The following is a 21,843-nucleotide window of genomic DNA, read 5'->3' as shown; positions in this document are numbered from 1 at the left end:
AATTAAATGCAGTAGTCAGCTAGCCACGCAGATGCAGCCTATCTCAAAATTACTCAGGCACTTAAGTCTTGTTTAAATGCTAATGAAATGCCTTAGGTGCTGGGTAATGGGTACTGCAGAACCTGCTGGAGAACATCACCTGCGGTCCTGAAGTACACAAAAGAACTCATAAATGCAAAAAGAGACCATAAATTATGAACAGATTAACAATTCACAGTGAAATAATTCTCAATTAAACAGCAGTTAATCTAACACTTGCTTTCTGTGTGCTGAGACAGAGAACTGCAGGCTGTGCTTGTGCTGCACTGCTACTTTCACTTTTGCTTTTCTTCCAGATGTAATGTTACTGCAAGTTGTAGTCAGTGTGCAGCTGGATCCAGCGTGAAGTAACCCTCTCCTTAGGGTTAATTCACTCTAAATGTGAATTAAGAATGCGAATATCATTCCTGGCCTAAGAGCTTATTCCAAGATAACTCTCTGCCCAGCAATGAAATACATTAGGCATGTTCTAAGTGTTTCTGAGAAGCTGAGGCTGCAGTCAGCTTTTTGACAGGGCAAGCTTTTATGCTTCAGTCGTGGTGAATCCTAAACCGCCTCAAACTGGTATCACAGAAACACTTTTATTTTTCTGTCTTTTTTTTCTTTTTCCTGTCCCTGGTTTGCAGAGATACCCAGCACTGAATTACATCCTCTCCCATGCATCCTGTCGATCACCCTAACTCCCTGAAGACTTGTTTCCTTGTGCAGGAGCAGGCACTGAGCAGCTGAGCCCACACAATTCACTTTGTGTCAGCTTTGTTAGTCAAAAACAAAACAAGACAAAAACCAAACACAGTCAAGTTTACCTTATCTCTCCTCTCACTTCTCACCTTTTTTTATTTGTTCCTCCCTTGGTTTTCCTCTGGGTGTGCCATCCACCCTGACTTGTTCTCAGCCCGTTTTTCCACCGGCTGCATATTCTCACTTTACTGCTTCAATTTCTATAGCAGTTTCACTCATAATGGTGCTGCTCAGTCCAATTTTAAGCCCGTGGCTTTCATTAGATTGAAATGTTAACAACATTACTCTTCCCAATTCAAACAGACAGCCATTCAAGCTCTTACTGCTATAAGCGGATTTATGGTCTTTTTTGCATCCTGATTTCTTCTTTATTCTAGCTTATCAACCCTTCTTTATTTTTTTCTTTAATAGTGCTTTTCTTTTTAAAGAAAAAGTGATAGCTGCTAATAAAATAGCCCTTATTCACTGCGTCCCCCTGAAATTTGGTAAATCATGCAAACAAAGGAAATAAGTATGTCATTACCTGACTCCTTTGCAGTGACTGAGCAGGCACATCCAAAGCTTGGTCATTCACCCAGAAACTGGAAGCTACTCCAACCTATTTTATTTCTCCATCCCAGGGATAGGAAGGGCCACCTACATGCAGGCCACAGCCTGTGCTACAAGTTAAAAATTTCTTCCCTTCTAGCCCAGATCAATGCCACTCCAACCCACTCTCTTTGTTTTGGGTAACACGAAGGGCCCTTTGAGGAAGTCCAGATTACATCCTTGTCATGTTAAACTTGTGTTGTTTTAGGGGCTGAAATCTACTTCATCCTCAGCCCTGTGTGGTGGTTTTACTTAGCCGAGCTCCACCACAACCGCTCTCTCAATCCCCCTCCTCAAAGGGGGAGAAAAATATGACACAAAGGGCTCGAGGGTTGAGGTGAGGACGGGAGATCTCTCAACAATTATTGTGACAGGCAAAACAGACACAGAGTAGGGAGATAGTAAGATTTATTGCCTATTACTAACAAGCTAGAAAAGTGAGAAACAAAGGAAAGAAACCAAAAATGCCTTCCCCCCACCCACCCTCTTGCACCTCCTCCCCCTGAATGGCCCAGGGGAACAGGGTATGGAGCTGTGGTCAATCCATGATGCTTCATCTCCAAGGCTCCTTCACACTCACTCTTTGCCCCTGCTCCACATGGGGTCCCTCCCACGGGATGCCGTCCTTCCTGAACTGGTCCTGTGCGGACTTCCCACAGGCAGCAGCTCTTCGAGAAATGCTCCAGATACGGGTCTATACCATGGGGTCCATCCATCAGGAGCAAACTGCTCCAGCACGGGTCCCCTATGGGCAGCAGCTCCCCCCAGACCCCCTGCTTCTGTGTGGGCTCCTCTCCACGGGCTGCAGCTCCGGCCTGGGGCCTGCTCCGACAGGGGTCCTCCACATGCCGCAGCCTCCATCAGTGCAGGTCCACCTGCTCCACCGGGGGCTCCTCCATGGGCTGCAGCGTGGAGATCTGCTCCGTGTGGGACCCATGGGCTGCAGGGGGACAGCCTGCTCCACCAGGGGCCTCTCCACAGGCCGCAGGGGAACTTCTGCTCCGGCACCTGGAGCAGCTCCTGCCCTCCTGCTGCACTCACCTTGGGGGCTGCAGGGCTGCTTCTCACTCCTCTCTCTCTCTCCCAGATACTGTGTAGCAGCATTTTTTTTTTCCCCTTTCTTAAATCTGCTCTCACAGAGGTGCAAACATCATCGCTTATTGACTCGGCTCTGGTCAGCAGCAGGGCCCTTATCTAACATGGGGCAGCTCCTGGATTCTTCTCACAGAAGCCACCCCTATGGCTGCCTGCTACCAAAACCTTGCCACATAAACCCACTACATTCCGCCCCTCACCTCTGTGAAAAGCATATTTAAGAATAATCACAATATACTCTTACTTTACTATCATCACACTCTTCACAAACTTCTCTTACATCAAAAAGAAAAAGAATTCCCCACACCAAAATAAGCATAACATCATCACAAAACCAATGAGGCGGACAATTTACGCACACACCACCCCTGGTCCCTGTGAAGCATTTGCCACCATTTACATCTGGTGTCCACAGGCAATAAATATTTATATGTGTAAGGAATCAACTCTCAGAGGAAGAATTGAAACCAGTTCTTCCAAATTCCTGTGCAGATCTCGACTACCGGATTACCCTACCCCAGACTGTTATATCCCTTGCTGTTCCTTAAACCACACCAATGCATGGAAAAAAACCCTCAGACTTCATGTTTCCCATTCTTGACACAGCATAGCATGTTACAGGAGCAGCTACTTCAATCATCTACCCTCTTCACTCTCTTAAATTTCCTTTTCCTTAATGGCAGGGAAGGGTTTCTACAGGAATCCGTGGCTTGGTGTGGTTTAATTGCAGTCCATCAGCTGCGCGGGAAGGGCTTGCTGAGTGATGTCTCAAAGCTAGGCTTGACATCCGCCGCAATCACTAATTATGTAGGGCTTGGCAGGTAAACATCCAACCCTTCAGAGCGATCCGTGCAGTTATTTATATTAATTAATGCCATGAGAGAAGAGGTGCAGCTCAGGCTTTAATCTTTTATGTAAGGTATTGCAAGGGAGGGGATGGGTGCAAGCTGGAGCATGACAAGTGCTTTGCCTGGCAGCTGGGGAGCAGCCTGGCACACCTCAGCGCTGGCATCGTTTCTCCTTTCTTCCCACCAGCACCACTATTTCAGTCACCAACAGCAACAGGCAGCCTTTTCCCAAGATCCATATGCAGTTTGGCCAGAGGTGGTCTGAAAACGCCCTTTGGGGCTGTCATTGTAAGTCAGTCAAACCACTGCAGCTGATTCTATATGGTGTTTTTTGTTTGTTTGTTTTTTTTATACAGAAACAAATATCAAGGTAGTCCAAACTGGTGAAATTGGAGTGTATCAACAGGTCCAACAATGCATTTACAAATGTATAGAAATTAACTAACTAACTAAACATAGCTTGCCTACTGCACTGACTGATCTAACCATTATAAACATTTAGGTAAACCCATTAAAAAAAAAAAAAGGATTTAGAGAAGCCTCTCTAGGCCTTTGCTACCACCTCTAGACTTATATTTCTCTAAGGAAAAATGAATAAATAAACAAATAAGTAAAATAAACTAACCGTGAGAGCAGTGAGACCTGAAAACATGTCAAGGAACTCTTATTTTAGCCACTGGCCACAAAAAATATTAAAGCAAGTAATAGCTATTCCCACGGTAAATAAAAGACATCTAATCTTTACTGATGAAGGAAAATGGAGAGAAAAAGAAACAGAGACATTCATATTTATATATTTGAAGAATTTGTACCAAATTTACACTCACCAGCACCATATTTGTGTGAATTATGTTAAAGTGATTTATATCCCTCTTGCTGCTTGTGAAAACTCCTGTTCCTTGTCAGTTTTGCAAGGTTAGCTGCCGCGTAGAACTGGGCGTCACAGACAGAAAAATGAAACCTGGACTGTGCCAATATTTTTGGCTGAAACACTGGACGTAAATGAAGAATAACAGAAGGGACCAAAGGGACAAACAAAGGGACAACCAAAGGGACATCCTGCATCTCTAGCTGCCCGTCGAGACTGCCACCTCCCTACACGTTCCTCGTGTGGATGCAGGAATCAGATGAACACAAAGCATCGCTGAGCCCCTGCCTCTCCCTCCCAAGGTGCTATAGCATTTTCTTCCCTACCAAAATTACATCTTTAAAGTGTTAGTGCTTTTTTTTTTTTTTGGTCCCAGCTGTTCCTATCGGAAGGCTGTCCTTGCCTCTGTTTGTTTTAATGGTCAGGAACCTGCATCTGATTTCCAGCCTAAGTTTAGTCACAGACAAATTTAAATAGTTCTTCTCCCTCTCCATGGTTCCACTCCTGCGTATTTTTAGATGGAAATCGTATCCCCTGTCAACCTTAATTTTCCTAGGCTAAGCGAGTTGAGCTTGCCTCGCCTCTGTTTGTAAGGAAAGATCGTGGCTCTCCTGGTGATCTCAGTAGCCTTTCACCTGTTCAGATTTGTATTTTCCCTGAACATGAGACATCAGAATCATATATAGCATCCTGGGAACACCTTGCCAATGTCGTCTTCTGTAACAGAATATCTCCACTGGAAACATTTTGTTCAATGTATTCCAGGATATTTCCTTGTCTGAAGAAAATTATACCAGTGCTTCAGAGGTACCGTGCAGTTGCCTGCTACATTTTATGCCCACTTTTCTTCTATTCTCAGCTTCTGCTTTTTCAGACTAACAGCAATTATTGATGATAATCTCCATATGCGTTCTTTAGCCATCTATGCTTCTGAAATTAATCTACTTTGGTTTATTTTCTTCCCATAATATTTTTCAGGTTTTCCACCCTCCTGATAGTGCCTCCCAACTTTTCACAATCCACTAGTCTCACCAGCAAACTTGTAGTCTTTATGCCTAGTTCACTAATGAAAACGTTAAGCAAGAATGATTTCCAGACCTTTTAATTTATCTATACATACATCTGTATAAGTTTACATATATGAATGCATATAAACTCCATCAACTGCTTTCTGCCTGGTCCTTTATTTCGCAGTATTGCCTGCTGTGGTCTTCCTGCATACCTTACGTAAAAATGATGGTCTTCAGCATCAGAATTGGGGGAGGACATCAGATGCCACACTAGAGCTGGGAGAGGACACATTTCTTTTGTTTATGCCAGCTGTTGGTAAGAAAGTTGTGAGGTTGGTCTGATGAAAACTGCCTTTGCCAAGCCCAATAAGCTGTGCTTCAGAAAAAAAAAAAAAAAAAGCAGAGAGGTGCTGTTAGCATGGTCTGTAGTGAAGTTCAGAGCAGAGCCATCAGGAGTCAAAACCCACCCAGAGGTCTGCATGAAGAAGGAAACAGTGCTAGTACTAAAAAATGAAGATATTTCACAATGTCTTCCTGGATACCAAATGTTATGCTGCCAATGTTGGCAAAGTAGCAGAAGTAAAGAATGGTGTCAACAGTGGCTTGTCATAAAACAGGATAGGAAACCAAAAAAAGATGGAGAAAAAACAGTATGGTAGACTTTTTTTTTTTTTTTTAAGTTTTGTTAGAGGAAAGCTTACATAGATTAAGGAATGAGGAGAAGAAATAAAGCTGTTCAGAGGCAAATCTCTCTCCGTGCTTCCATCAGTGAGGTGGTGGCACAACCATGGATAACTCCAAATTGTGGAGACCTAGGTGACTCTCTAAGAGCACATTTACTGTGTTTTTCCCCAGCTATGGAAAAACATTTTCTGTAGAGGAAGGGCAATTCAAACACCTGCAAGTGAAGCCGGACCTACTGCAGCTGCCTTGTGCAACCCACAGCATCTGTGTGGCTACAGGTGGGACTTGCAGCCTGCACCATCAATCCAGGGATAACCAGGAGCTGACAGCACTTTGGAGGAGCACGAGGTGTCTGTGGTACATTAGCCAGGCACCGGCCTGTGCTTGCCTTCTATTCCTATGAGAACAACTCTCCGAAGCACAGGGATACAACCCCCTCACCCTCTAAGCTCGTGTTTTAGAGGAAACTTGACAGTGACAGAAGGGTGGCATCAATCATCTGTGGCACGGCATACATGTCGAATGCGTGACCCCACTTGCACAGGGGTAGCTGCAGTGTCTCTGAGACGTGATATCAACGTATATTAGGGACTAAGTAAAGCAACAAAGTGGGAGGAAGGAAAAAATAAAGTGAAAACGGGAGGGGGATAAGTGAAAGGTTTTAGCCACCACCTATTGCCTCTGAACTCGTATTATGCCTAAGAAGATGAAACCAGAAAGTGGGCAGGAAATTTTGATGCTGACAGTGAGGTTTCACCAAATCATGGTGTCGGGTGTAAATGCCAGCCTCCCAAGCACCAGGACTGGGACAACAGCCCTGTCCTTACCCAGCTGCCCAGGGCCACCGTTGGTCGGTGACCCAGACCTTTCACCATCCAGTGGAAACCTTCCCCAGCTCCAGCTCCGGAGTTTAAAATTGGCACTGGGCTTTGTCTCGCATTTCGCATCTTCCCCAGCACTGTAGCTCGATACCCCTTGTTAACCCGCCTGGGATGGTTGCTCTGCATCTCTCTGGAGAACATTTGTCAGCCGGGACCGCTCAAGCACCGGCTTATTTTGTGAAGAAGGAATGTTGGCAGCGCGTTTCTCTTTGCTCGACCTCTGGAAGTAGGTGGCCGATTCAAGGACAATGGCCACAGCCGCCTTACCTGTTTCCAGCATGAAATCAGTCGGCAGAGAGCAGGAGTGAAGTCAGTCTTTCTGTTTTGATAAGAGGGTGGCCAAAGATCTCTGGAATGAGAGGCACTCCAGCAGCCACCCAGGCGGCTATTTATACACCCGGGGGCAGGGCTGGGGAACAAAGTGGTTCTTCTGCTCCCCTCCGATTTACGTGCTTGAAACTGGAAGGGAAAGGGACAGCTTTTATCATCCAGACGCACTCATGGGTGACAGTTTTGTGGGTTTTTTTCTTTTCCTTTTTAGTTAAAAGGAAAACCTTACCAGTATATTTATGTTTCATAGATAAAAGTATTATGTTACACACATAAATTTACCATATATATATTGTGCATTTCATATATCTCATGTTATATACATTTCATATATAAATACATCATATATATGTTCAAACATAATTTTGTCTTTCAGAAATCAGAATCACCTTGACAATTTTTTTTTTTTTCCCCAAATGCACAACGAGTCCTCTATTCCATTTGCAACGGTGATGTACCTACCAAAACCAGTCTGTGCCCTGCACAGCAGGCTGCTTCAGTCAGGAGTTGGTTGCCTGAACGACACAGAGGGACATGGATAGCAAAGCAGGACAGCTGAGAGACATGCACTGGTTCTGGTTTTACATGATAAAATTCAAATTAACAGTGTTTTGTAGAGTTTAATTCACATGCAGGATTATATTCGAAGCTGGATTGTGCACATATTTAACCGTCCCTCATTAGAAGCAGATCCCAATCAGCCCAAAGCTGCGGATTTGTCAGACTGACCCAACACATAACCTCTGCTCAGCCGTCCCAGTCTTCTCTGCCCTTGAGGAAGGGAGCGGTAGCACTTAACTTCGTTCTGGAGTGACCTCTTCCTGTTGACAGAGATAAGCCCTAAGAGTCGCATCCCATTCTCCTGTGCTAAACACGACATAAAAGGGACTTTGGGAGAAGAAGAAGGTCACAAAACCCTAGGGAACACTAAATGAAAGCTTATTTTAGCCATTCTGCGTCCTTGCAATAGTCTGTAAGGCTGTTTCAGTTTCTGAGAAGTCAGAAGTCTTGGTAATAAAGACCCTTGGGAAACTGATCCATCAGTTTTACAAGTTTACAGAGCTGCTGGAAAAAGGCCAAGGAGCTGGTCCGTGGAAATGAATGGAATATTTCTGTATTACCTCATATAGCTTGCAACACTGCAGTAGCTGAGTAGCTCCCAAACATGACCGCATTCATTGTTGCAGTATCTGAAAAATCCAGGGAAGCGCAAACGTAAGTGGTTATAAAAATAGTTTTGCTTCTCTTTCGTGGGCAGCGTTTCCACCTCTCCTAGCAGAACAGGGAAAAACCTTCTTGGAAAGCTTCCCCCTGTGGGGCACAACACCGACCCCAAAGTGGTGCCTGGCCTTCTCCAAGGCAGGCTACTCCCCTGGTCCTCCCACCCAGAGCCCAGCTCTGGCAGGGCACCAGCAATACCCTGACCTCAGTTCCTGGTTCTCAGTAGGATGACAGGTGAATTAATAATGGTTTGCTGGGGAAACAGAGGCACAGGCAAGAATCATCAGGTTGGCCTCTGTGGGCTGGTTTCCCTCATCCCACAGGCTGTGGACACAGGACCAAACATGCTGCAAAGGATGCTCTAGGAGCTTCTCATTGTTCCAAAATTTCATATTTTCATCATGACCTATAATGCAGGCTTTCTCATAGATTATTACCATGATGTTATATTCAACATTAGCAGTCACTGCGTATATATCTACATTTTCAAACGAAAGCATGGCTTCAGCCCAGAGACCTTTTGCAAAACAATTTGCTGCTCCTTCCCCCCCTCCACCTCCTCTCTTCCTTCCCTCTCCACCCATGAAATTTAAATTGAGATTCAGTTCTCTCTGTTTAGCTGACAGGAAGAGCAGAGAAAGAAAATTGATGATAGATTTAAGAAAATAGTATATTGTGCATACAGTATATTACATACCATGAAGTATTTTAAAATGCCATAAGCAAAGGATGTACTAGGAGAAGTCTAATCAAATTTATTTCAAAATAGCTTATTCCAGTGGAAAAAAAATATATATATAAAAAAAAAAGATGAGAGAATCTGATTGCAAGGAGTGAAAACAGAGCACATTTTCCACGCCTCACCAAAACTTCTGCAAAGTGCCTCTAAGAAGCTCTATTTCTAAGAGGGCAACCAGCACGACAAATGACTTTTTCCTTCTCGCACAAATCAGGACCTGACGGCAGAGAACAATGTGCTCTATTCTGCAGCCCTAACTAACCCTGCAGCCTTGGGATCTGGGCTTGAAAGGGCTCACAAAGCAAACAAACCAATCTCCAGCCAGCCACATCCTTATCTGTTTAGTAAGAGAGGAAGAGGTAAAGGATGAGCGATGTCAGGAAATTCGCATTTCATTCCAGTGACGAGTTCAGACTGCCCTCTCATTCCTGTCATGGTAGACGCAAGCGCCCAGGAGGACCACAAAGACCAGGGAGAGCTCACAGCTCCATGTATGGAGGAGAGACGCTCTTTTTGGCAAATAAACGTTTCCACTGCTCTTCAGTCATCAGGATCACCAGACAGAGGGTGTGGGGCTTTGTTTTTTGTGTCTGTCTGGCCAGGCTTTTGCACAACTTCCCCCGCCCCGCCTCGCTGATCTCCTCCTGACTGTGTGGGTAAAGCATCTGCACGACTTGCATGTTATAGCTAACACGATGAGTTATTTCCAAGGAAAAAGGCTCATTCAGGCATGCTTCGTCCTTGTGTAGGTCCACTGTGGATCCTGGGGCTGTGGCAGGTCCTTATCCACCAGGGACAGCTCTCGTCACCAGAGCCACTTCTTGGGGCTGAAGCAGCCTTGGGCAAGGTGGGCATGCCAAACGGTGGCTACCAAAATTGTGGGCATCTCTAGTAATCTAGGGATTTAATCTAGTCATTGGAGATGATGCTGATAAGGGCTGATTGATAAAGAGCAAATGCAAGCGTGGGAAAAATGTGAACTTTAAAGCCAAACTTAGTTATTGAGAGCCCAGATATAGAGAGGACTGTAAAGAAGCTTTTGATACAAAGGAGGTAGATACAGATGTGAATGAAGGAGAGAACAAAATGGAGCATATTTTCTAAAAACAGGTGCTGTAGGACTCAGCCCATAGCCCTTCGAGGTAGGAGAGTTAATTTCTGTAGTCCAGCAAATTAAGTAGATTTTATCTTCCCGCACTTCAGGAAAGTATCAGATCTACCACTGCTTGGGAAGCTATTAAACAAACTGCAGGAAATGAGGATGGCTACAAAAAAAAAAAGATTAGGAAGCATGTTGGTAAGAAATTCTCAAATGGTAAACTTCAAAGAAACACACAAGTCTGTAACAGCACTGAAAAGAGAGGTATGGAGCTGCAGAAAGCCTTGGTATGGCATTCCTTGGGGGAAGATGTGAAACTGAAAGCATTACACGTTCCATTGGCTGTGTTAATGCAGAAAATCTGTTTTCTTCTTTTTGATGAAAAATAGCTAGGGAGGATAGTCTCGGCCAGGAGAGAGAGTGGAATAAATTAAGACTGGGCTTTGGAAGCATCACAGCAATCAGGACTCAAAGCCTGGAGCAGACTTCAGAGCAGCTGGGAAAGGGGAACCTCACTGAATTTTTTGGATGGTGTTTAATCTGTTTATTAAAGATACGTGGTATGTGCAGAATAGGAAAGTGGTGAATGAGGCTTTGTAATGCCTCTTAGCTTAGTGGAGGAGAAATCAATTTTTTTTAGCTCTCTACCTGCTTATCATTAGATCCTCCTCCCACCCCTATACAAATGTTTCTACTTAAGTGTAGATTCTGAAACAACTTGAGTTTTCTCCAAATAAAAAGAACATGGCCCATCAAACTTACTAATACCTCCCGATTCTCAATCAGAAAAACTATTGAACCTGGAAAAAAGTTTGTGCTGTTTGTTTCAGCCCACGCCCTTGGTGATCACTGGCCAGCCTCTGCATGGATGGACATGGCTTGTGAACCACGGCATAGTCCCTTTAGCTTTAGGGAGAGTTTTTCCTCTTTTAAACATCTTCATTTTTGTGTTGGGATGAGATGGACAAAAAGTTGGTGTGTACTGCCAGCTGTGATGCTGGTTTGCTCTTTGTGAGCAGAACCGGGACTGCCTCTTTTCATATCACCTTGCAGCTTCCCAGTGGAAAACTGCAATTAGTCCTCAGTGGAGAGAGATTAAAAAGCCCAAGACAGAGCCTGACAAATACATTGTAAAGTGCTTTGGTATCTTTCAGACTTCAGGCATCAGCAGAACTACAGTCTATTTTATCCATTATCAGGAACACACACTTCGTAAGCATTAATCAGTTTTGGAGAACAGCTGTTTTCAGATGGCAATGGCGTGGAATAATTTTACATTTCCACTCTGTCTTAAAATTGTCACATTGAACATAGACTCTTATCTCTGAAACATTTAAAATACCAGCAATAAATTATTAGCTTACGGCTTTTCTGTCTTCCCCATATCTTTGTGGGGTATTGATTTCTCCAGCTAAGGAGAAGACAGGCAGTGTATCATTCCAGTAGTGATATTTCTTCACGTTAAGCTTTATTCCAACAGCTAGAAACCTAGTTTGACCCTAGCTAAATTAGAAGAAGGGACTAAAACAAGCAGGAGTTTTAATAAAGAAACATTGCATCAGGTGCACAAACTTTCTGGAAGAGCTAAAGTTTGCAAACAGTCATGGATTTTGGCAAAGCACTGGCATGCTTTGATGGGGTCACCAAAGGTGTAAAGTGACCACAAGACATTGTATTTGATTATCTCTTAGATTTACGGTGGATTTGCTCGCTTGGAAAAAATTTTTAGAATGATTGGCATACACAATTTGTGTAAGCTAACGGTGTTGGGATTTTACATACAGTTCTATTTATATACAGACCAAGAAGAGCTTTGCTTCTGGATCTAAGCTCCTGCGTAGGCAGGGGGTGTGAGTCTCCATTTGCTGCTTGCACATTCGTTTGGACACAACCACACAGCAAATGCAAACTGATCCCACAGCAAAAGGGCAGCATTTTACTCCCGCTTCAGACTGCCAGAGATGTAGTCAACAACCACGTTTCAAAAATGAAATTGCTCTATGGAGAAATGGAATGGAATAGGATTTATTAGCAGCTTGTCTGTAATGGACACAAAACTGAGTACCTTTATTCTAATAATAGCTTATCCAAGTGACGAAAAGGCTGTAGTGGAAAGTTAGCTGAAGGCCCTTGGTGCTTCAAGCAAAACGTCCTAGGCTCTGAGTATTTGCTCTTCATCTCTTTGCTTACCCTCATCTTTCAGTTCTGCTCTAAGTCACGTTTAGGCCACATATGTGCATGCCCATAAATTCCCTGAGGCTTACAGCAAAAGCAAGGAGGAAAAAAAAGTATACATGTAAAGGTTTGGAAGGGACCAGCCCCAGGGCCTCCTGGGGCATATAAAATGAAAAAAATATTGAACTAAAGCTGCACCTAAAGGAGCAGACAGAGCATAACTCAGCAGAACAAAGGAACAGTGACAAATGGCTGAACAAAAATACCTCCTGCTTTAAAGGTAGGGGTTACCTAATAGAAAGTGGCAGAAAAAGAGGAGGACCCTGCCAGTTTTTTTTTGTTTGTTTATTAAATTAGTTATTTTTTAACATTAAAGGAAGTGATCTAACAAGGATGGAAAAAACGTAGGAGGGAAAAGGAAGACAGGTTGATAACAAGGAAGCAGGAGAGAATCAAAAAACGAAGCCTCTTGCCAACATGCTGAGCATGGTGTTGGAGGGAAAGACGACATGGGATTTGTAGGCAAATTTGTTGGTTTCCCTTCACTGCCTGTTGCTCTCCAGCTGGGGCACCTAGGTGCTGGGTAACTGTCATCCCTGTAGATAGAGAACTACAGAAGTTTAAAAATTATTTATATATATATTATATATATATAAATTAAAGATATCCCAGCTAAATCTGAGGGAGAAAACGGAGGTTAAGAAGAGGCCTAGCTAGCACGTACCATAGGTTCAAAACATTTTGGGGGCATCTCTTGTTTTAAGAGTGGTTTGCAAGGCATGTTTTTAGTTAAGGACTATCTTGAGAGCTGAAACAGAGATAGAAATGTGGGAAAAGAAGTGAAAAAACAGCCAGCTCTACAACAGAAAACAAGATAGAAACTCCTAAACATGACTGTTTCCAGTGCCTCCTTCTCCAGATGTGTTGACCTTCTCCCAAAATTAACCCAGTAATTTGTTGCATTCATCTTGAGAACAAGATTACCCACCTTTCCTTTTGATTTTTGGTGGTCCTTTTCCTTATGAGGTCAACCCAAAACTGCTTCTCCACTTAACCATGATAGAAAGCTACGCTAGAAAGCTATTATTTACAACTCTCTAAGCTTTATTTTGGCTATTTCTATTTGTGGCATTTCAGCGTTCTCTCCCACGGATGTCGCCATCTCCTCTATTTACAGCTAATTCCTTATGTAGCGCAATTTCCTGAATGACTTCTTGCTTTTTCATGGTTTAAGTGTACTCTTACCGTCTAATCCAGGATTTGTGCCAGTCAGCTAAAAGGAACTGGACTGGGCTGCACATTTATTTTTCAGAAACTGAAGAGTTTGCTTTAGTTTTATAGATGCTACCATTTAAGCCCCGCTCCTTATGTAGGTACAGTCTGAGATGCTGCCGAAACCAGTAGTAGAGGCAAAAGGGTTTTCGTTTAGCCCAGAGTACACACTTTCTTGAGCAATGCAATGTTATAAAGGTTCTTGAACCTAAGCTATGGCTAGACTGCGTGGGTGCCAAGATTAGGAAGTCTCCAGTACCACTACAGCTGACACCTGCAAGAACTTAATGAAGGATTAGGAGCATCTGTGGCAAGTTTAATTCCTAAACACAAACAGATCAAACTCCCTCATCCTTAGCAGCTCAGATTCAGAGGGTGGCTCCCCAAAAAGCAGACTAAAGAATCAGAACTACCTACAGTGTACTGAAAATTCCTTTCATTTTAGCATTAATGGTAGTCATACACATACATGTTTTGAAAAAGAAGTGGAAAACAGATAACATGACCTTCACACACCCCCCCCCCCCCCCCCCCCCAAATTTATCTCTGGCTGTCACGTCCATCCTTGTAATCTTAGCAGCAAAAGTGACCAGAAGGGAGAGAAAAAGAGAAAGGATCATTATCCAGAATGAAAAAAACAAACAAAAAAACAACCTCCTCCTTTCTGGTCAATAAAGACCTTTTTCTTCTCAGGGATTTGGAGGACTCAGCAGGAGAGAGCACTGGCAAAAGCAGATTTTTTTCCTGCCTGAAGAGTTTTAACCTCTTTGAAATGTATTGGTGCAGTTTCAAATCCTTGCATTTGTCTCTCTTTTATTTTATTTTTTAAGTGACTTCTCTGCTCTCTTTGGGGGCAGAAGGTTCCTCTGGGACCAGGAGGCTGAACTGTGCAAGTTCTGTCACTGAGATGTGAACAGTGATGAAAATAATGTTTCTGAACAACATGATAATTCCCATTTTCTTCTAGGGACACAGTACTGCAAGAGAGAGAGATTCCTGCAGAGATGAGAGATCAGAGAGGAAAGAACAAACAAATCCCCAACAAGATCTGACTGATAGCTAAAAAACAAATAAAGGAAAAATCCTATTTCACTTGGTATATTAGTGTTTTCATTCTTTATAATAATAGTTTTTTAAAAATAGCCTTATATGCACTTAAAAGACAGACTTAATCCTGACATGGTTTTTACTGGACAACCTGAATTCTTGGCTAGACTTGTCTGGGATGGGGATTTCAGAAACTCTTCCTGGCTTTGCTATAAAAATGCACCAAGATCTCGGTCAACGTTCCTATCAGCAGCATTGCTGTGGGTTCTCACACACAGATGTTACTGCTGGAAGAATCAAAACCTCACTGATGACACCTAGTGTTTTTCCAAATCATAGCGAGGCTGTCTCGATAACGCATTACTTAGCTGCCTGTATCAGGATCAATGCTCTGCTGGGAAATCAAAGGGAGAGGAGACTGAAATGTAATTTGTTTGCTGACCAAGTACAGGACCCCACCAGTTATAGGCTTTGCTGACTGCCCAGCAAACACAAGCTTGTGAAAATATCAGGCCCCAAGGAGAAAGGCTGGCGCAGCATTACCACCTACACAGAAGCGCCCATGGGAATCACGGGTGGCACAGACTGTGCTAATGGAAACTGCATGCTGTAGGGCAACCTGGGAAGTGAGAGACCTGGTTTTGCATGTTCATTTTGCACACAGCGAAGGCAACGCTGTCCCAATACCCAGAGAAGCAAGAAACTCAGTCCAGGCCCCTGAATTACACTTGATCACAGAGGTCAAAAAAACCTTTTCTTGCACAGCTGGTGAATGCTGATAACCACCCAATAACCAGTTCTCCTAGAGGATGCTTGCGCAAGAAGGTTTGCTTGCATTAAGAGCAAGTCACAGCCTTAGATACAGTATTTCATGCAACTTTCAAGTTGACTACTTTTGCTAAAACCCAAAGTTTGACAGTGATAATCACCAGAGGTGCAAAAATGGCTTGCACTAAAGATCACTAGAAGAAATGGATTTCTGACTGTGGATATATAATGAGCAAGGAAAAAGGCAGATCAGATGCAAGCCCTTTGTACAGGAGTCCTACTAGTTCCTGTCAAGGGACCAGCAGAAGGTTTTGCAGTTTGTGAGGAGCGTGGTCTAAGAGTCACGAGTTTGCGTGTCCATCTCCCCACTTCAGGCAGGTGAAAATCCAGCCAAAGCAACTGAGAAGAGCAAGAAAGGATGACAGAGTGAATGAGTTTTCCCAAATCACTTAATACTCAGACATCAGCCCAAACAAACAGGACCAGCCACATGCATCACAGAAGGCCAGTCAGCACAGATATTTCCATAGAGGTACAAGTCTGGCAGAGCACCACATTGGCCCAACCTCTGCTTAACAAACGAATCCTCAGAGCAGCATATTTCTGGGAAACCTTTTGGTCATTTCTCAGCACTCCTCTGTACCCTGAGCAAAGCGATGACTGAGTGCTTGCAGCCTGGCCATGTCATGGGGTTGACAGTCCTGATTTCAAGCAGAGCTCTACCAACCGTGCTGCTGTGAACGATAACCTCATGGCTTTCTATTTATTGTGACTCACTGATTTCCAGATCAAGTGAACCGAAAAAATAAATAAATTAGTATGAATACAGCTGCCCCCAATGACCTAGCAAGGCTGGGTTCTTTCTTGTTTACCCATCAGTGCCAATTAACAGCCAATGAGCGAAGCTCTGTCTTTATTTGTATACGTGAAAATGAAAATTAAGAACTCCTGTGTAGCTGTTGTACTTTAGCTGTTTAAATGAAATAAATCTCTTTTCAGAGCTACCTTACCTGTAGCCAGGTGTCCTGGAGTCCTTCTAAGAGGAACAGCTCCAGGATCTCCCTCTCAGATTGCAGAGGAGGGAACAGGGGATGCTGTGTCCCCTCATTTCTTCCTTACAGGGAAGGGGGAAGAACTTTGGGTTCAGTTTTAGCTCTCTTTTCCCCCACAAACAGTCCTGTGGGCTTGAAATGCCCATTGTTCCTTCACCTTAGTCCTACGCTACTAGCTCTATACATTGCATGGCAACATAAATCATGAACAACTCCATCAAAGTACGTGGAACCAAGCCAGCAGAAGAAAGAGGAAAGAAGCAGTCTAATTTTTTCCCCTATTAATTTAGTCCATGTGTTCTCCATTTTCTTTTCCATTAGGCAAATAGCCATTTTGCAGCTATTTTTTTCACTCAATTTTGCACTCAATTTTTCAGTATTGAGTGCTCAATGCTGTATATAATATAACTCAAAAAGGTTACCAGGCAACATAGTTCAGCTGTTTGAATCATGCAAGGCTGTCAATAATTTAAGTCTGCCTTTCTATTTGCTCTTGGACAAACATGAGGACTGAGACTTCACGGACTAGGACTAAATCTGGCCAGAGATTTTTTTTCCTGCTTTTACTTTTATTCCATTTTTGCACAAAAATACAACATAGAAAACTATTCTGAGAAGATTTTCCAGCTTTATTTTCCATCAAAGCAGAGAAGTCTGGATTTTCTGTTGCATCCTTTCCCCCTTCTCATCCCCTTCACTCTGCTACACGGCCCAAGGATTCTCTTCCATCAATTTGCTTTGTTATACTGCAGCTTTTCAAAATTTGGCTGTTTTTGAAAGTGTTGGAAAACAGCAAGAGGAAAAATGAAAAAAGGAGAAGTGCCAAGTTATAGATTTAATTTACTCTGATACCTTCAGTGAGGCAGCATGGAAACCAAGGAAGAATGCTTTTAAGATGTAAATACTTCTTTCAGAAGTATTTCATGAGAGCTGGGAGACAAACAATCCATATAAAGCATAGGTTTAACATGCTTAAGGAATCTCTGCTCTATTTTCTCACAGGAAGCTGAGCTCAAACTTTGACCTCCAGTTCCTCCATCTCTCAGCTTTGGGTAACAGATGGGATCCTGAGACCCTCTTGGAGCAATGTTTCCATTTTTACCAGTTAAATATGGAAAAGAAGGGGGCTCTGCTAATTCCCTAAGGCAACATCACTTCTCTTTGGGCAATGCACTTGAATAATAGCTTATGTCAAAAAAAAAAAAAAGTCATCCTGAAGGAGCACAGTGCAAAACCATCAATGAGCAATGTAGTTTCAACTTTTGCTTACTTTGCATTTAGGGTACACACCCACTGTTGGCTGTCCTGCAGGTCAGAGCACATGTAACTATGAACACAGTGACAAGCACCACTCTAAAAACATCTATTTTTAAAAAAACGAATTGCTCTTCAGCTAGCATATGGCTCTTCTCTTGATGAACTCCCTTGTATCACTAAACAAAACTCATGATGAGCTGCAGTTGCTCCCAGAAAAAACGCCAAAAGTGATTAATGGAAAAATGAGCAATTATTACTAACAGTAACATTTTCTACACCCATAGCTTTAATGGCAACTCCTGCTGCTATCTCATCCATTAGCATCTAGCAGCATGACGGGTGGCCACAAATCCTGGTTGGATTGGGATTTTGTTACTGCACTGTAGAATTAGCTCTAGATAGCAGACAAACAGACAAAATTCATAAAAAGACAGAAAGGACACTCTCCCATCTGCTCTCTGTCTTTTCCTCATTGCTGCCAGTATGCTTCTCATTGGCAAGGTTGCAGCCACATGTTAATGGCAGCAGAAATATGGTAACAGCACTAGAAGTGGCAAAGCAGCATTAGCAAAGTACATTAATTACTCTAACACATAACATGACAACCAAAGGGTGTGTTAATTAACAGCTTAACCTGCTTGTACAACTCACAGGTACTGACTTCATTCCGCTTCCCAGATTGTTTTTATGAAGTCTGCAAGGAAGCTTTCAAAGCCAGAGCAGTAAAAAATAAAATATGTTTTTCCTTTTTTTGTGGGATTTAGTCAATTTCATGATAATTTTCTCCCAAGCTGCTTTGTAGCAACAAGGCTGGTAGAAGCCAGTTCTATCTTTTCTGCTGGTTTCAGCAAAAGTTATCACCATAAGGGAGTTTTCAGAAGAATTCTATGCAAACACCAAGCATTTTTGGTATTTGGATGCAGACAAAGGTCCAGCTGCAGTGAAGAACCAAGAGCTGTAGGAAGGACTAGAAAGCAATGCTAAAGTTTTGTCCAGACCCAGCAGCTGTGGCTTGTGAGCATCTGTGATAGAAAAGCACTACATCCCTTCAGTCTGTTCAGTACTAATAAAAGCAGCTGAAATGCTTCTTGGACAATATACTGGGCCTCAGGGAGACAAAATTATGCTCAGAGGAGAAAAGCAGAGGGCATAACACAAAGCAGAGCCTGCATAAGCAAGGGAATGGCAGGGGACCCTGTACCCCCAACATCCCCTTTGCTGTCAGCCCCAGGCCACTGAAGGATATGACAACCGCTAGCCCATTCCTATAGTTTACTCCTCGCTAGTTTATTTCTTATAAGAAATAAAATGAAACGATACCTTACCAAAAACTGTGTCTTCCAGCCACTCCACTGCAGAAGTACCAGCCACAATTTGTAATAGGGAATGAAATCACTCTTTTATTGCTTGCCTGATGCTAACTGGGGACACCTGCCATGGTGTTGGGGCTGTAGCAGAAGGCAGAAGTGTTAAAAAAAAAAAAAAAAAAAAAAGGCTCAAGAGCTGAAAACAGCTGTAAGAAATTTCACAACTTCTTCACCTGCTGTACCAGTTTTAGGCAAGCAACTTTCCATCCTTTATGGTGGCGTTTTCATTCAGCTTACTTTTGTTCTGCATTTGCTCCCTCCCCGTTGCATTGCCACTTCTTGTTCTGGCCTATGCAGCTCTGCCAAGTTTCAGCTTACACCATTAACATTTTCTCTCTCACTTCATGGTCTATACATTTCATGCTTTAAAACACCAACAGCTCTGTTTTCCCTCCAAAACCTCTGTGCTTCCAGATCCAAAGCTATACTGTAGCTTTTAGTTCCACTGCATATTCATCTTAAAAATTAAGTTTTTGAAATGCTGCTTTTCCTCTGGACCAGGCTCTGCCAGACACTTTCTCGTTATGTCAGGCAGATTCAATTTCACTTTCCTTTGGACTAAATATTGCTGCAGATACCCAACACTTTCGCGCTGGTACATAAAAATAGAGAGACCTTTCATCCACTTCTTTTTTTGTTGTTTCCAATTTCTTGCAGTTCGTGTACAAAACAATAGAAACCTTTGCAGTGAGCATTTCTGGATTCTTACCAAACTACCAGCCAGTTTGGATGGCAGGAGCTCAGCCCTTTGCTGTTAATGAGCCGAGACGTGTCTCCATGTACCTGGGTGCCCAGGAGCTGGATATAGCCCCTGCGTCACCTGAAATCCAAGAGCACCCATCCGGCACGTGGCACAGGACGTTCCCAGGAGCTGCAGACTGGTGTCTTGTTTTTAATGGGCATGTTTCTTTTGAGTGTTTTAGAGCAGAGAAAGGATAAAAGCTTTTGGTTTTAAAAGGTATCACTGCTTCAAATGGCAGTAGCGTACGTGGCCTTTCCCTGAATAATGCCAGTGAAGGACTTTACAACTTCCTTTGCCCTTCATCCCTAAAACAGCTGCTTTGTTTCCACTGCTCCCCTCTTTTGCTGCTGGTGGAACTGGGAAAACGCATTTTTACCCATGAGAAAGACATGTCATAGGTGTGGGGACAGCCACAAAGAGCTATGGGTGGAGAGAGGTTCAGTGGGATGTAGTAATGACTTCAATCCCAATAGCCTGCTCAAAAGCAACCCCCTTCCCCAGCACCTAGCGGCAGGCTTTTGCTCACCCTACCTTTTTGTTCTTCAGAATACAAATAACCTGGCAATGCCAATATCCCCGCCACAGCAGCCCCTAGTTGTACACATTACACAGGGAGGAACAGTGCATGAAGAGATGCTGGTTAAATAGGCTATTACTTCATGCAGCAAATTCCAGGAAAATGCGTTATTTTGATTACAAGCACTCAGAGTGGGAACTGCGAGTACAGCACTTGAGATAAGGAGGAGACCAGATAGATTTAAATAGCACATCCCGGTATGACTTATTATGTAATTATCTGCTCCCCATCACCCTGAGGTCTGCGTGTCTCAGGCAGCTAAAAATAGAGCTGCCTCCCTCTGCTCTGCCGTCCTCTCCCTGCAGCCCGTGGGGGAAAAGACTCGACTTACCCCTTGTGTTTGGGTGGGTCCCGTGAGCAGCAGCAGCCAGGGGAAGCAGCAGTCACCCACCCGGAAGGAATGCTGCTCTCTCCCAAAGCTGCAGCAGTCACTAAGGTGAAGATATACTCACCTGAGTCACACCTTGGACAGGGTGGTCCAGAGGCTGCCCTCGGAAAGCATCGCTTCTCCGTGCTCTGGGGAGGCAAATATCTGCTGCCAAGGCACCCTGTGACTCCAGTCACCCCAGGCTACAGAAAAAAAAAAAAAAAAAAAAAAAAACAGTACCTGGAAATGCTTACCTTTTATACACTTTATTTTTTAATTTAACTTTCTGTTTGCTGTACCAAAAATAGACCAAAGCTTTTCCTTTTACACCTGTCTGTGAGCAGCAGTGATGGATGGGCGCTGGGAACATTAGTGTTTCTCGTATTTCACCAGGTCACTACGAGACATTTATGCAGGCATGCTGCACGTCCTTATGCCACCCTCAGCCATTTCCTTTATGAGACAAAATAACAATAACATTGATTTTTAACAGGACATCCCACACAGCACAGTCACAAGGTTCTGGGACTCTTTCTGTCATTGCCAATGCTTTATAAGACTGGGACTATAAATTTCAGTTACTATGCAAAAATTAAACTACCTGTAGGCTAGAATAGAAGTGTGGGCAACAATTTTTCCAACCTGATTATTAGAAAAGGTTACATGTTTGGGGAGAGAAGGCTTGGAAACCCTGCCCTTACAAATACCATTTCTATTTTAATTTCAGTTTACATCCATGAAGCGTACTAGAATAAAGAGTGAATATAATAATTGATCCAGTGCCTGCTTTTCAGTCGTGTGTCCTACAATGGGTCCCAGCCATATATTTCGGTGGCAATCCTGACTGTTTACTTGAGCCTATAACTTAAATTCACTGTGCTATGCAGGTAGAAATATTAAGCTGCAAAATTTAGGTCCCAGATGAGATTCAGCATCACTGCTGTTGCGTTGTTCAGATCTAGGAGTTTGCTCTGTATTTTTGATGTAATACCTACTGTTGAAATCCAAGTATTTTGGTTATTTTGTTCACGTGCTGCAATGAGGGGGAGCGAAAGGTTTGCTGTCTGCGCTTGGAC

At 43.3% G+C, this 21,843-nt stretch overlaps 1 long non-coding RNA gene across 5 annotated transcripts; it reads right to left on the bottom strand.

Annotated features, from left to right (window-relative positions):
• Positions 1 to 4,184: 4,184 nt before the first annotated feature.
• On the bottom strand, positions 4,185 to 20,970 carry LOC136790753 (uncharacterized). 5 transcript variants are annotated; one of them, XR_010831276.1, is made up of 6 exons: positions 20,355 to 20,695; positions 19,035 to 19,162; positions 8,206 to 8,274; positions 7,547 to 7,905; positions 7,022 to 7,213; positions 4,185 to 5,565 (listed from the first exon to the last, which is right to left on the bottom strand). It is a non-coding gene; the product is annotated as an uncharacterized lncRNA (long non-coding RNA). The 5 variants fall into 5 exon arrangements; XR_010831275.1 differs by having other exon boundaries at positions 4,185 to 5,560; positions 19,040 to 19,162; positions 20,355 to 20,687; XR_010831274.1 differs by lacking the exon at positions 20,355 to 20,695 and adding an exon at positions 20,853 to 20,970 and having other exon boundaries at positions 5,247 to 5,565; positions 19,040 to 19,162.
• Positions 20,971 to 21,843: the final 873 nt, after the last annotated feature.

Source organism: Anser cygnoides, chromosome 4 (genome assembly GCF_040182565.1).
Source record: "Anser cygnoides isolate HZ-2024a breed goose chromosome 4, Taihu_goose_T2T_genome, whole genome shotgun sequence".
Classification (NCBI taxonomy): Eukaryota; Metazoa; Chordata; class Aves; order Anseriformes; family Anatidae; genus Anser; species Anser cygnoides.
Note: the sequence above shows the minus strand (reverse complement) of the source record. Positions and strands in the feature narration are given on the sequence as shown.